Source organism: Haemaphysalis longicornis, unplaced genomic scaffold (assembly GCF_048455015.1).
Source record: "Haemaphysalis longicornis isolate Haplotype H1 unplaced genomic scaffold, Haemaphysalis longicornis Haplotype H1 scaffold_4, whole genome shotgun sequence".
Lineage (NCBI taxonomy): Eukaryota > Metazoa > Arthropoda > Arachnida > Ixodida > Ixodidae > Haemaphysalis > Haemaphysalis longicornis.
Genome location: NW_027526361.1, coordinates 41,450,466 through 41,464,452, shown reverse-complemented (window position 1 = coordinate 41,464,452; position 13,987 = coordinate 41,450,466). Strand labels below are relative to the sequence as shown.

The 13,987-nt window shown below is 49.4% G+C and overlaps 1 protein-coding gene across 1 annotated transcript in view; it reads left to right on the top strand.

The window, feature by feature from the left end:
• Positions 1–3,688: 3,688 nt before the first annotated feature.
• The window catches only part of Ci (transcriptional activator cubitus interruptus), a 90,073-nt gene continuing 79,774 nt past the window's right edge, over positions 3,689–13,987 (top strand). Inside the window, exon 1 of the mRNA XM_077706512.1 lies at positions 3,689–3,782. The gene's annotated coding sequence lies outside the window, so the exon portion shown is untranslated. The remainder of the gene's footprint in view (positions 3,783–13,987) is intronic.

Below are 13,987 nucleotides of genomic sequence, written 5' to 3'. Positions count from 1 at the left end.
TACCGGCCAGTATACCTGTACAAGATGCGGCGAGTTGCTTCCCCTACGTATGCAGTGTTCGCAAGGACATAGAACATGCACTGTGTGTGTGTCCCCGTTACGACACTCCGCGCTAACTATGAAGACGACTTTGGGACTGCGTGCTGATGCACCACTGAAACTTTGCGACGCCATTGGCCCATGGCAGTCAACTGCCGCGGCAACACGGAGTACACGGGCCTTGGTGTCATTTCTCCGTGACTCCGGTCTGAACAAAATCCTGTGAACGTTTGCCTTAACTATATCACTGTGCGTGTGCTGTGTGCGCGATCCTGCGTCTGTCAGTTTGTGTGTGCTTATTTGTGTTTGTAGTGCCTGTATGAGTTTTTGTGTCTTCGCTTCCTTTCACTTTCGCACCTCAGATGTTCATGTGGAGTAGCAAGCCAAGCTCGCTGCCACGCTTTCTCCTCATCATTAAAGGTATTCCTCCTCCTCCTGAATCTTTCAGCCACTGGCCTCACGAAGGCTAAAGTTGGAAAAACTCACGCAGTTATACTTTTTTTTCTACAGCCAAGGTTCCACCAAGAAACTTCTTTACTCTCCAGTAGGCCCAAGGCTTTTTTTGTGTGTTGCAATGCATCGTATTGTATTGCATCGTATTGTATTGTATTGTATTCTAGTCTACTGTATTGTATTGTATTGTGTTGTATTGTATTGTATTGTATTGTATTGTATTGTATTGTATTGCTGGAGATAAATCGGGTAAACAAAATAACGCCAACAACAAGGAAACGGAGAGAAAGAAAAGTGAGCAGCAGGATAGGAAAGCGTCATGAGTGGGCTCGAGCCGTTCCCGTTGTATCGTATTGTATTGTATCTTTTGTTTTGTGTTGCATTGCATGGTATTGTACTTTAGTGTTGTGTATTCCTTCCCCTGAATGCACTGAGAGGTGTAGTACTCGGGTGTAGGAAAAAATGGTCCCGGAAAAAATGGTCCCGGAAAAAATGGCCCTGGAAAAAATGGCCCCGGAAGAAATGGTCCCGGAAAAAATGGTCCCAAATCCAAGGTAGGAAAAAATGGTCCCGGAAAAATTGGTCCCGAAGCCAAGGCACGAAAAAGTCTTGTTCGAGTAAAGCCGGTTAATCGAACCAAGAACGTTTGTCTTGCTAACATGGACGAGGTATTAAAGAAAAATATAAGAATGTTCAGTTTCTAAAAATATCCGGAAAGAATTGAAGACGGCACCAATCTAAAAATGCAAGTGCTGCGCTAGATTGTTGTCTATTACCCATGTTAAGCGAAAATAAAAATATAATGGCTGTTTCAAACAAGCAAGCACACGATAATTCGGTCGCCGAAATGTTTGCGCACGGAGGTGTCCGTGCAGGTATCCATACACCGATATGTACGTACACCGAAAGGTCTGCACCGAAACGTCCTACACCGATATGCCTTGCACCGAAATGTCCTAGACCCGAGACCACGCTGTGCGCTTCTTTGATGGAGCTCCCACGGCTTTTTGTGCAATTTTCACCGATACTGACGAAACCTCGCAGCGTAGAGCTTCTATGACCTTCCAGACACTGAGATGGCTGTGTTCGACTAAGCTACTAAACCGACGGTTCTAGGCCTCGGAGTCGCTTGTGTGGTTTTAATCCAATCACTTGCATTAAAATATTTAATCCATGCTCAGCCCTACCATCCATCCATCCATCCATCCATCCATCCATCCATCCATCCATCCATCCATCCATCCATCCATCCATCCATCCATCCATCCATCCATCCATCCATCCATCCATCCATCCATCCATCCATCCATCCATCAAAGCGTCCGTCCGTCCGTCTGTCTGTCTACCCAATTTTATTTGTTAGATTTTAGCCTCCAAAGGCTTTAATTTCGGCCCCTAATAGGAATATTAAAGCATTCGATCTTTCTCAAACCTTTACCTAAAACGCAAAGGGACAAAATCAAACCGCAACATCAGATCGGTTCAGATCGGACTAACTTGAAGGGAAACACGTTGGCTGGGCCATGGGACCATTTTTTCCTAGATGGTCACTGGGACCATTTTTTCCGGGACCATTTTCTCCGGGACCATTTTTTCCGGGACCATTTTTTCCGGGACCATTTTTTCCGTTTCCGGTAGTACTCGGAGCCGTGTTTCGGTTCGTCTCCCGGGAAGAATAAATCGGGTAAACGAAACAGCGCCAACAACCAGAAGGCAACGGAGAGAGAGAGGGAAGAGCGAGCACCAGGCTCGGAGGGCGTGATGAGGAGCAGGCTCGGAGGGCGCCCCTTCGCCTGTAGGCCGCAGGCGGACACTCGGCCAGCAGGCAGGCACGACCTGCTCTGACTGAGCTGAGGTGCCGAGCCGGCGGAAGACGGCCAGGTCAGGCATCTCCGAGCTGTCACCTCGCGGTGTACGTGTTATTTTTCGACGGCTGCTCGATAGTAGTTATCCCCTCGTCTCCCTAATGACAGGCCTGCCGTAATTATGGGGCCTCGTTTCCTTCCCGCTCTCGCCTCGTTCGGCTTCGATTGAACCACCGTGACATTTCCCCTCCTCCTCTCGCCGCACTCTCTCCCGGCTACGCCCGCCCCGTAGATCCCTTCTGGGTAATTCTATTGAGCGTTATTTATACCGCCGAGCTGGCTTGCCCCGCAAGGGCGGCTTTAATTTCATCTTTTCATCTGTCGCCTTTGCGTGTTTTGGCTTCCTGTACCAGCGCCTGGTGCCAGCGCGTATGCCTTTTGGTACACACGTCGGCACACACGCACACATGCACGTATATGCTCGAGCGAACAGAGAGGCACACCGCATCTGCCTTGTGTCTCTACCTTGTTCTTTGTTTGGTCTTTGAGAGATATATACTAGACTTCTCTGGCCCTCTGCATTGGTTCTACTGCCGCTCGGATTACGGCGTCATTTCTCTGTGTTGTTTGGATGAACAAGCCTGCGGCGTGCAGACTGGATGCTTCTTTTTCCAGCTCCTTAAGGTTGCGATGGTGGCGGCCTGGCGCCGTGTCATGGAAGAATGGACACGTGGCCGCCGGACGCTCGCGACGCATGGGAAGCTTTCCCTCAGATCGCTGCCTTCAGCCCCAGTGGCCGACTGTGATGCAACCGCACTGCCGCTCCACCTACCTGTCGACATCCGAGGGATTCGCCCCGCTTCGTTGACCGTATGTGAATTCGAGTTGGCGCATAGCCGTCGCTCGATTAAGATACTGCCGGTTTCCGGCGGTGTTTCGCGGCTGACTTCTACGAGTTGGCTTAGTGGTGGTGTGAAAAAAGTTCGGCATATGTCCAATGTTTCCAGAGAGACGGCCAGTATAGTCAGTCCAGTCCACGGAGGCATGGTCGTCCGTATGGCTACCGGCGACCGGTTCCGACGAAACGCAACTGCACCGCGACTGCTCTGAGCCATATTAGCTGAAAGATTGTGAAAAGGAAGAAAGAAAATACGTGACAAGTAAGGCAGGCGTCGCTTTCATATTCAGACACCGCACATGCATGTCCACCGACGCACGCCCGACACCGAGTGCATGACTTCCATAACCCGCTTATCTCTCCGTGGCTTTGTACGCGCGGTCCTATTTGCATAGGAGGAGTAAGCGCCACCCACTAGACACATTTCATGCGAACTCTCTCTTTCTTTCTCCCGCTCTCTCCATTCCTGCACAGTGCTCACAGCTAGCTTCTTCTGGATGCTGCGTCTCCAGCTGCGCCCGAGAAGAAGCAGCGAGACGGTCCTTCACACGCCTACGCCACCGAAGCGTGAACCAACACTGTCAACGGTAAGCAGTGCGCGTGCGGCCATATGCAGCGCCCAAGAACGCGCCACGAGTACGGCAGGCAGGAGGGCGTTGCGTCTCTGAAAAAAAAAAAAAAAAAAAAAAAGCGAAGACGAAAAAAAAAAAAAGAGAGAGAGAGGGAAGGTAGACAGCTTCGAGAGACAAGAAAACGGCTCAAATCCTTTAGTAAAACTCTTTCACGGGGATACGAGCTTGGCTGAGGTTGCCGCCGGAGGTGCGCCTTTGCGGCGCCTCCGCACAAAGGACCGCGGCAGCCAACGCCCAGGGGGACTCGCTCCCCACGGAGCACTGCCGCCTTGTTTGTTCCTCGCCGTCGCTTAGACAAAAGGAACTTCGGGCCAAAGCGGGCCGCTTGGTGTGCACCCGAAAGCAGCGCCCTTAGCACTGATGCGCCCCCGAGTGATCATCAATTTCGGCGCGCGACTCCTGTTGTCCCGCGCGAAGGGTCGTCAAAAGGCCTGCGCAAGCCGCGCGGGAGAAGTCCCCGGTCCTTGCCTCTTCTCGAGGCGAGCCAGGGGACGCTGTCTGAGCTCGCACCTCCGTACGCGGGGTCAACAGCTTCGACTGTGGTTTTCTTGGACCCTGTCGTTTTTTCCGCCCGTAAGCTCGTTGAGGTGACTTTCTCCAGTCGGCGCCGTCGTGAACCGCCTATGGTCCCTTCGCGATTCTTTGTTGGGCCACTGACCTGCTCGGTGGCGGCGTCTCCTAAAAGCGAGCGTCCATTGAAGAAAATTACCGCTTTGGACGATTGGCTCCCCGGCCGTCACCGAGAAGTAGCTGGAAGCTTAGCAGCGAGTTCGGCGGCATCCAAAGCTGGCCCTTAGGAACGTGCCGCGTGCAATTTCCCCTATAGTTTACGACCCTGCCGGACCTTTGTTGAAGACAGCCACTATTGGTTTTCACGAATGAGCCATACTTGGTTAAGAGAATGACTTTCCGGGATATGCGCACGCATCCGCCTCGAAGCCAGCGTGAGTTTAAAAAGGAAGGCCTTTTCTCGACTCTCTTATTTTATTGTACGCCTGTGAGTTGTCCATCCGGAAACGCATGCGTGCAGCTTGAGCTCATTACCAGAAAGAAACACCTTCCACATTGCGTGTGTGCTTTCAGCCGTTAGAAGGAAGACAAACGCCTAAATGTATGCCCCTTTCTTTTCCCCCCTCCCACTTTTTAAGTGAGAGAAAACATTTTACACGTGTGCCGTCCGGAGCAACGCGGATAAAAAAAAATGTTGCCAAACGTCCATTCGCTAACTTCCCTTCAGTTTGATTCGTTAGCGCTCCTTGCTAGTTTCCTTTCTTTGAACACATTAAGGTAACATCCGTGAACACTGTAAGGTTTGACCATGGAGGTCGTCGCACTGCGGGCGCCCCCAACGACGCAGTCGCGGAGACGGCCATCACCCTTCGGAGGTGCCGCTAACAATTACGCCGTCTCGACGCACGGCGCTTACGGTAACGAGCAGGGTCGTGTCCGATCCGGAACAAAAAGGAGCCGCTCTCTTTGACAGGTTGGGTGGCGACGAATATGTGTGGAGGTTCTTCGAACGCACCTTGCTCGGTCGGGGAGTATTGTACCCGGCCTTGCCGTTTCTTGTTTTCTTTAAACTCGGACACTGCTCCGTAACTCTCTGGTGGAAGGTTGTCAAATCTTCCAAAACCAATTCAGTTCGTGGATCTCTCGAACGACCGGATTTCGCAGAGCCCTCAACTACTAGAACCGGCCTGCCTTTATTCAAAGTAAGCTTCGAGTTCACCATTTGACGTCAACTGTGGGTCTGCGTCCGCGTCAGTCCCGACTACCGCTCCTGATTGTCTGCCAGAGCCTCCTTAAACGGCTTCCTAGTTCGTCCTCGCAGCCAAGTACCGAGCTCGTGGCGCTTAGTTCGTTAGTTATGGTGGGTTGCCCTGTTGTTCCATATCGGATTCACCCTTCAGCATTAACGAGGAGTGTTCGCGGCGGGGGTGTAGTCCATTGTTGTCCTGGACTATAAACGCCACCCACCTTTTCCTATTTTCTTTTCAATAACTGTATTATTTATCCAGTCAATCCCACCACGAGGCCCAGATGTTCGTCTTTTATTGCCATTAAAACACATTTCTCGGCGCATGTGCTTGTGGTGGGAAGAGTAGCAAACGACACCTACGAGAAAAAAGCGGAACGTAGAACCTATCTAGCGGAACCTTTCGTAACTGTTTCCGTTTGATTTCTTGAAATGCCGCTAGAAGCTATAGTGGCTCGGGCGACAGCAGGCGACGGAGTGAATTTTTTATGCAGTAGATGAAGTATTTCATTTGAATCAAGCAACCATGAATTTGTTATAAAGGTCGATCGCTGCAAATATCACTTCTGTATTGATTTGCCGTAATTTTGTGTACTTGTTCAACAATGTTGACAAGTATGAACATGGCCACCGGACTTACACGTTTAGATTTGGCTTTCGGTATATAAACCTGTTGTGCAGCTTATATTTCACTTTGGCCGGGTGGCTGAATTGCGTTGCAGACAGACAGGCATGCAGACAGACCAAAATTTTCTCGTTCGACTAGCCCAAGAAAGACTATCGTCTTTAAAAATGCACCCTTTGGTATCACCTCCATCAAAGTAGCACCGGAACCATTGCATTGGTGTTTTCCTGTAGGGGAGTGATGATGTTCATTTTGTGCGTGAGGCAGTGCTGTTCATTCTTCGCTTAGACGAACAAGGGATCATGATCCCGATGCTCATCCGGGATGGACAACACATGAAGATCTCTGACGAGTAGCCCCCGAATGCTTCCGGCATGGCTGCGCCGCTTGCTTCTCGTACCGCCACCTTGCACGGCGTCGCTTCGGGCGTCGCCGAGAGGAAGGGATAGCCCCTCACGATTTCATCATCGCTCGGCGGCGGCGGCAGGGCCCGGCTAGTGTGAGGGAGGAATTCGGCGAACCTGTTCGGCCGGGCGCCTGGCGCATGACGGCCTGTCACTCGGGCCATCCAACCCGGCGCGGACGCCCAAATGAAGAAGTGGACACCCTCCCGGCGTCCGATGCGCGGCCGCCGCGGAAGAAAGGCAGCGCCGTAGTCGGCTGCTGCTGCTGTGTCTGCACGGTGTAACCGCTGAGCAGCGAGTCTCGGCGCGAGAGTTCTACTCCCTCCCCGTCTCCTTCTCGCTGCGATTTTCTTCTATTTCCACGTCTCTCCACTTTTCTCTCGCTTTTTTGGGGCCGCCCGCAGTGGAATAAAATGACGAGCATCCCGCATTTTCTGAGTTATAACCTGCTATTTTATCGGGTGGCCCTGTTGACCGATGTCGATCGTGTATCGCAAAACGACTCAGTAAGCGTGGATGTCTTGTTTACGAGTTAACTCAATGGTATTTTCATCTCCAAAGAGCTTTAAACTACTTCTTTTTCCATCCTTGGCTTTATAAATATGAATCAGCTGCCCCGGTGTGTCGCCTGGTACAATCCCCATCGACAGAGCTGTGAGGATGAACGTAAAAGCCATGTCCTTTTTAAATGTCACTGTGTGCAGAAAAAGGAGGATAGGCACAGGCAGTGCGCGCGTTCGGGGCTAGTAGCCTACAAACGCACCTGCATGTCGAGGTTTAGGATAATTTGGGGATGGCGATGGCAGGGGGAGGCTTGCTGGCTGCACTAAAGGATTCTGTTGTGTGCACGAAAATTTTCCTTGGTACCGTACGGTTTTCGTTTCCTTTCCTAAAAATGCACCGCACACCCAAGTAAATGTTTTTGTTTTACTTGATTTCAAGGGGACGGTACAGAAACGGGAAGACTTGTCATAGGCAAACAATTGGATGTTGAAAGCTCCGTGGGAGGTTCATGCAGAGTTTATATAGGACCCACGTCCGAGAAACAGCGATTTTTTATGCGTCAATTCATTTTCCATTCTTGCGGGCAATTATTTTAGCACTAATCGCAGTCACAGCAAAAAATAAAAAGAACATTTGTCCCTAACCTAGCTGTGCCAGTAAAACTTCGCCTGTAATATTAAGGAAGGACATGGGACTTGAACATGGGTGTTCCTGGTTTATCACAGGCTGCCAACTTACTTAAATGGTGCAAGCCGGAGGCGAGAGGTTCGCTTCATAACACGTGGTTTCATTTTAAGAACGAAACTGCACCATGCAATGTGCATCGAAATAATTCTATCTGACGCATAAGGTGGCATATTCTATGGGAAGTGGTGCTGTTACGTTCAAATGCGGCGAAAAGCAAACACATGAGCGAAGAAGCGTTCAGCGTGCTTGGTCAAGGGGAGAAAATGTCAAAATAATTCGGAGCACTGCATTACAGTTTGCCTCAATGACCGAATGTTTCGTCGGCGCAGTTGCCGACCTTACAGTTGGCAATCTCAGCGCACGCCGTCAGAGTTCGTTTTTCTCCTTATAAAGCACGAAGTCCGTCCGGTCAATTACGGCGGGCGCGAAAACGAGAGCACGTTAAATGCGGGAGAACGCGGCACTCGCTTCTCGTACCCGCTGGCCGCCGCAGATTGCCCATGAACCTGCCGCCCGAAGAACCGGTATTTTTGTAACGTCTTTGTATACACGGCCGGGTTTTTTCTGTTCTTTTTGGCCCCCTTTCCGGCACACTGATCATGCCGTCGGCTAGCCCCTGCACTTGCGAATGTTCCCCATCGAAGCTGTCGCCTCGTAGACTGTTACAGTTGCCGATGTCGCACCTCACGTGTCGCGGAGAGTGAACGAACGTGCCGGCGTATGGCGCCTACTGCTGCCTGGAGTCCTTGTTTACGACCTCCCAAACAAACAGCGAAATAAAGGGATGGCTTAACCACGGAGTGGTGCGCTCTTAAACATAAACAAGATACATGGCCTTGTTTGTAATATTGTTTGTAATATACCATTATAATATTCAGCGTGTTTTTATATTTAATGAATGAACTCTTTCAGTGACCATGCCTCGTCACTCACCAACTGTCTTAGAAACAAGGTGGCGGCACTTACTAATAGAACACTAACCAGTTACTTGTCACAATATCCACACGGTATACTTAGTGCTTCTACTAACTGGCCCCGCATAACCTAGTAAAAAGCTAAGCGTGACAATGTGGATCGGCTGAGCGCAAAGCACGGCATAGGGACTCATTAACATGCACATTAGACAACAAATAAATTGAGCAAGAAAACCAGGATGCACGAAGGGAGCTAGTATAACGTAGTTACCTTAGAAATACATCTGCTCTTCTTGCTTTTATAGCCAGCAACGGAAAGTCCTCTGATAGAGTCAGTGGGCTTGTCGCAAAAATCTAACATTTTAGCGATAACTACAGAATTACACATTTTAATTTGAGCATATACAAGTCAGCATGTGGATTTGCAAAAGCTTTTAATCGTCATTTCGAGTCGGAAAAGCGCTGTAGTTATTATGTTCAATAATTCATGAAATTTTGTTACTATCAGTGAATTTTAGTATCAAACAAGCAGCAGTTATTAAACGCACGGTCTAGACTAGTAACGATAGAATTTAGGTTCCATACTTAGTGGCAGGACCTAGGTACCGTTCTGGGGGTAGTAAGGTTCATAAGAAGTTAGTAAATACAACCCGTTACTACCTCTTTACTAGCATTTTTGTTAAGAGTGCACGTTAGACTTTTCAACTGCAAACAGTGGGTTGAAACGCATTCAGGTTGTGGTTGTTCAACCAAAATAAGAAACGGACGGGTTCACTTCCGCACCTATACCTTTCTCGAACATCATTCGGTTTCTTCGTGCGGCTTGGACAAGCAAAAACAAATTAACAAAAGCATGCCGAGTCAGCTCCGCTTTTTTGCCTTTGTCACTACGAAGTAACGGAGGTCGTATAGACGGGGATAAATACAGCAAACCCTCGTTGAAACAATGTCCTCGAGGCAGAAAGGTGACTTCGTTATAAGCGATACTCTGTTAAAATCGGGTATGATTTGATCAGCATGTAGCGGAGTTTGTACCATGGAACACTTCGAAAAAAACGAGATTTCTATGGAGGAGAATTCGTTATAACGAGGAATTTGTTATAAGCGGACTTCGTTACAAGGCGGGTATGATTTTCTCTGTATGCGTTCTAAGCGATACTTTGCTAAAAGCAGGTATGATTTGCTCTGTATGCAGCGGAGTTGGGACCACGCTACACTTCGAATAAAACGAGATTTCTGTGGAGGCGAATTCGTTATAACGATGAATTCGTTATAAGCGGACTTCGTTAAAAGGCGCGTATGATTTTCTCTGTATGCACTGCAGTTGGGACCATGGAATGCTCCGAATAAAACTAGACCTCGAATGAGGCGATGTCGTCATACGGAGGGCTCTACTGCACGTACGAACGTACACGCGGCAATGTTTTCGCTAGAGCGGGTGACCCGCCGTGGTGGCTCAGTGGCTAAGGCGTTGCGCTGCGGAGCACGAGGTCGCGGGTTCGATTCCCGGCCGCGGCGGCAGCTTTCTGATAGACGTCCCCAGGTGGTCAAAATTAATCCGGAGCCCTCCACTATGGCGCGGCTCATCGCCTGCCTTGCGTCGGCGCGTTAAACCATAGAATCAATCAGCTAGAGCGGGTGCATTGCGGGGGAGAAAAGTCCAGTCCTGCTATGAGCAGCGAGCGAGGCACCACGGAAAAGGCCAATATTACAGAACGCCTGTTTCGGTTGACACCTGAGGCGGCGAGATGTGCCAGCGTTGGCGTGCTCGCCTCGGACGAATCCCGCGCTGTGGCCATCACGGGCAGCAGCATCGCGGGCGTGATCCTCTGGTCAGCGCGGCTGTTTCCGGCCCGTGTTCCGAGAGTGGCCCGGCGTGCACGGTGCTGTTCGCGCCGCTTGCTTCGGAAGCGAGGGCGCGCGCCCGCTAGGGCAACGCGTCGCTCAGGGATCCGTCATCATTACGGCGGCCGAACACAAAGACGGGCAAGGGCAGCCCAGCGGCGCCCATGTTGGCCTTTCGCCCAGAGGCTCGCACGGTCGTGAGATGATGCGTCCGGCATGCGGCGTAGGTCGGGCTGCCGAGATCGCCGCCGAGTCGCCGCAGGAGCTGCCGCTGCCTCTTGCGTGTACGCAACCTCGTCCCGACACTGTCAGTTGCCGCCTCGGCATTGTGGAGAGCTTATTTTGCTGTGCGCTCCTCCGTCCCTTCTCTTCGGGTAGATGGTCGGGGACGGGCAAGCAGTACTACAAAGGTCACGACCGGCCCGAGGTTTACAAGGGCCGCAGGGTTTAGAAGGAGGTGCATGCAAGGTGCCGACATCAGACGCCTACGACAAGCTTTCAGCGTAAATCGGAATGCAGCCGCGAGCCTCGCCTACACTTAGGCTAAGAGCATTCATTTCTACTGCAACATGATTCAGCGTGATGGCATATCCACTGTGGAGTTCCTAAGTCGAACCAAATCGTTACACTGGATTGGTGCATAAAGGAAGGTATACAGGCGGTAGATACACAAACAGATGCCGGAAATTGTTCCCTGTCTTGTCGTAGGGGCATCAGGTAACTGGTAAAACTACCATTCGCATACCAGGTATGAAAACGTTCAGAAACAGAAGTGCGGCATGTTCGACAATATCCCTCGAAAACAGCCGTTCACCAAAATGTTCAACCGCACCTTGCCCTGTTTCGGTCTCCCTGTTTTACTCTCATAATTAGCGTTAAGTGTGGCAACAAAGCGAGAAAAAACGACAAAAACAACTTATTGCAGCCCCATCATCATAATGATCATCTTCTTTATTGGGCTCGCATAGACGGCTTCATCTCGAAAGAAACACACACAGCGCGCAAAAAAAAAAAAACAGGACAAAAGACGGAGGGATGTACAACACAAGCGCTGACTCTCAACTAGTTTTTATTAGAAACCCAAAGAATATATACACACAAGTGAGCACATGCACAGAAGAACCACATACGACTAAAGCGACACATCACACCGTAATACCCTAAAAGATTAAATAACAAACACACACTCCAACTTAAAAGACACACGTGCCGAGTAACTGACAGTTAACGCAAGCATATAGCCAACTATCTTTGCTTCCTTTTCGTGGAGCGTGATGGAAGTCTGGCTAACGCAGTCATCTTGATAGAGGTTAATGTAGAAGGCCTCTACTATCTCCCGAACCTTCTGATTTCTGTGCTCGAAGAGCACTTCGGTATCAACGAAAAGAGGTTCACATCCACGCGTTTCACACTTTTTACAATGTGCGGGCAGATTTGCATACAGTCTTTCATTGTCCCTGCGTGCTCTCCTAGTCTTATATTCAGGCACCGCCTCGTCTGCCCCACATACAATCTTTTGCAGGACAGCGAAATGCGGTACACAATACCAAATTTGCAAGGCACAACGGCTCGCTTGTGATTGACACCGCACGTGTTCTGGCTAGTACCAAGTGGACGTGTCTTGTTCACCATGGAACAAAGCCTGCCTATTTTGTTCTTTGCCGAGAAGATAACCTCTGCACCATATCTTGTTCCGACATTTTTCAGCCCATGTGCCAACTTGTGCATGTAAGGCATGACGGCTCATTTTTTCCCCCGTTCTTTTTCCTTCTGTACCTGGTTTCTTCCGTGCTTAATCTCTCGGACTAAGGTCTGACACACCAAAATTATAACATGGTTCGGAAATTCTGCTGCCTGAAGGCGGCTTATCTGAACACCAAAGCTATTTTCCACAGTATGGTGGCATGACTTTTTTAATGCTGATCCGAGGGTAGACATCGCGATGCCCCTTTTTACTATTTTTGAATGCCCGGACGCATAATTAAGAAGCGGCTTAGCCGACCTAGGATTGTACTTCCAGCGCAAAATTTATGACTAGATCTAGAAACTGTAAGCTACCTTCTGCGGGAAGCTCTTTGGTGAACTTCATACCCATACCGTGGTCTTCGAACGCCTTTAAAATACCTTCACATTTCATTGATGCTTCATTCCGGTGCACAAAAACCAAATAATCGTCTACGTATCTTGCGACACGGACAACCTTGCCTCCAAGCTCCTTTTCCAGGTTAACATCAACTTTCCCCAGAGGAACATTGCTAAGAACTGGTGCGACCCTCGAACCAATACAAGACGCCTGCATTTTGAAGGAGCACCTTTTGCTCCCATTTGATAAACGTCGATTGCAAATAAAACAGCAACAGCTCCAAAAATCCTTCTACGGTCAGACCACAGTCATTTTGGAACTTTAACTCATCGTTGCTGTCTCTTATACGTTCATCTACGCACTTCGTTAACTCTCGTTGTGGAAGGGAGTAATACAAGTCCAACATACTTGTAATACTACATCAACACTACATACTACTACATACATACATACATACTACATACATACATACATACATACATACATACATACATACATACATACATACATACATACATACATACTACATACTAGTACACACTACATACATACAGTAATACTACATCAACACTGAAAGCTGTGCACCCCTCAAACTTTCCGAGCCGCATTGCTTAAACGATTTCTTCCGAATTCCTTAATTTAAAGGGGTCTTCAACTCTCAACCTTTCGAGCTGCTTCTGCAAAAACATGGAAACCACTACCTGCCACGTTCCCCTCTCGGAAACTATAGTTCAAAAAGGTTGCTCCGGTTTGTGTGTCTTTATAGTAAAGAACACATCAAGGCATAGTCCTTCCGCCTTTGTTACTAACCTAGACAAGCTATCCAAGTTCAGTTCCTTTTTAAAAGGCACATTGCCTTCTCCTTAACCCTTTTTGGCTTTTCTTCCACCGAGTGAAAATTCTTTGCCAGGGCAACAGACGCCTTCTGTGCAAACTGGTCATCCGTCAACAGAACAAAAAAGCCTTCCTTGTCTGCGGTCATCAGTTTTAACTTATTTTCCCTTAAAGAGTCGGCAATGGGATGCAATCGCACACTCCTCCTAGCCTTCTCTTGAAGGTTCCGTCATATAACATCCGCACATTCCGAAACACACCGCGGCCGTTCATTGTCCGTTACAAGTTTTGAAACATTTATCGCAGAGGCTACCTTTTCGACAGGACTGAGGCGAGGTTCCACGCAGAACTTCGGACCAAGCTTGAGAGTCTCCAGATGCCGTTCCTGTATCGCTGCATCAGCCAGGTTCTCGACCTTGCTTCCTGGACAATGCACCCCCCTACGTTTGGGTAGACGTGGTCTGGAGTTGTTCCAAAGGAAGTCAGTCAAGGCGCTGCTGGTCCTGCA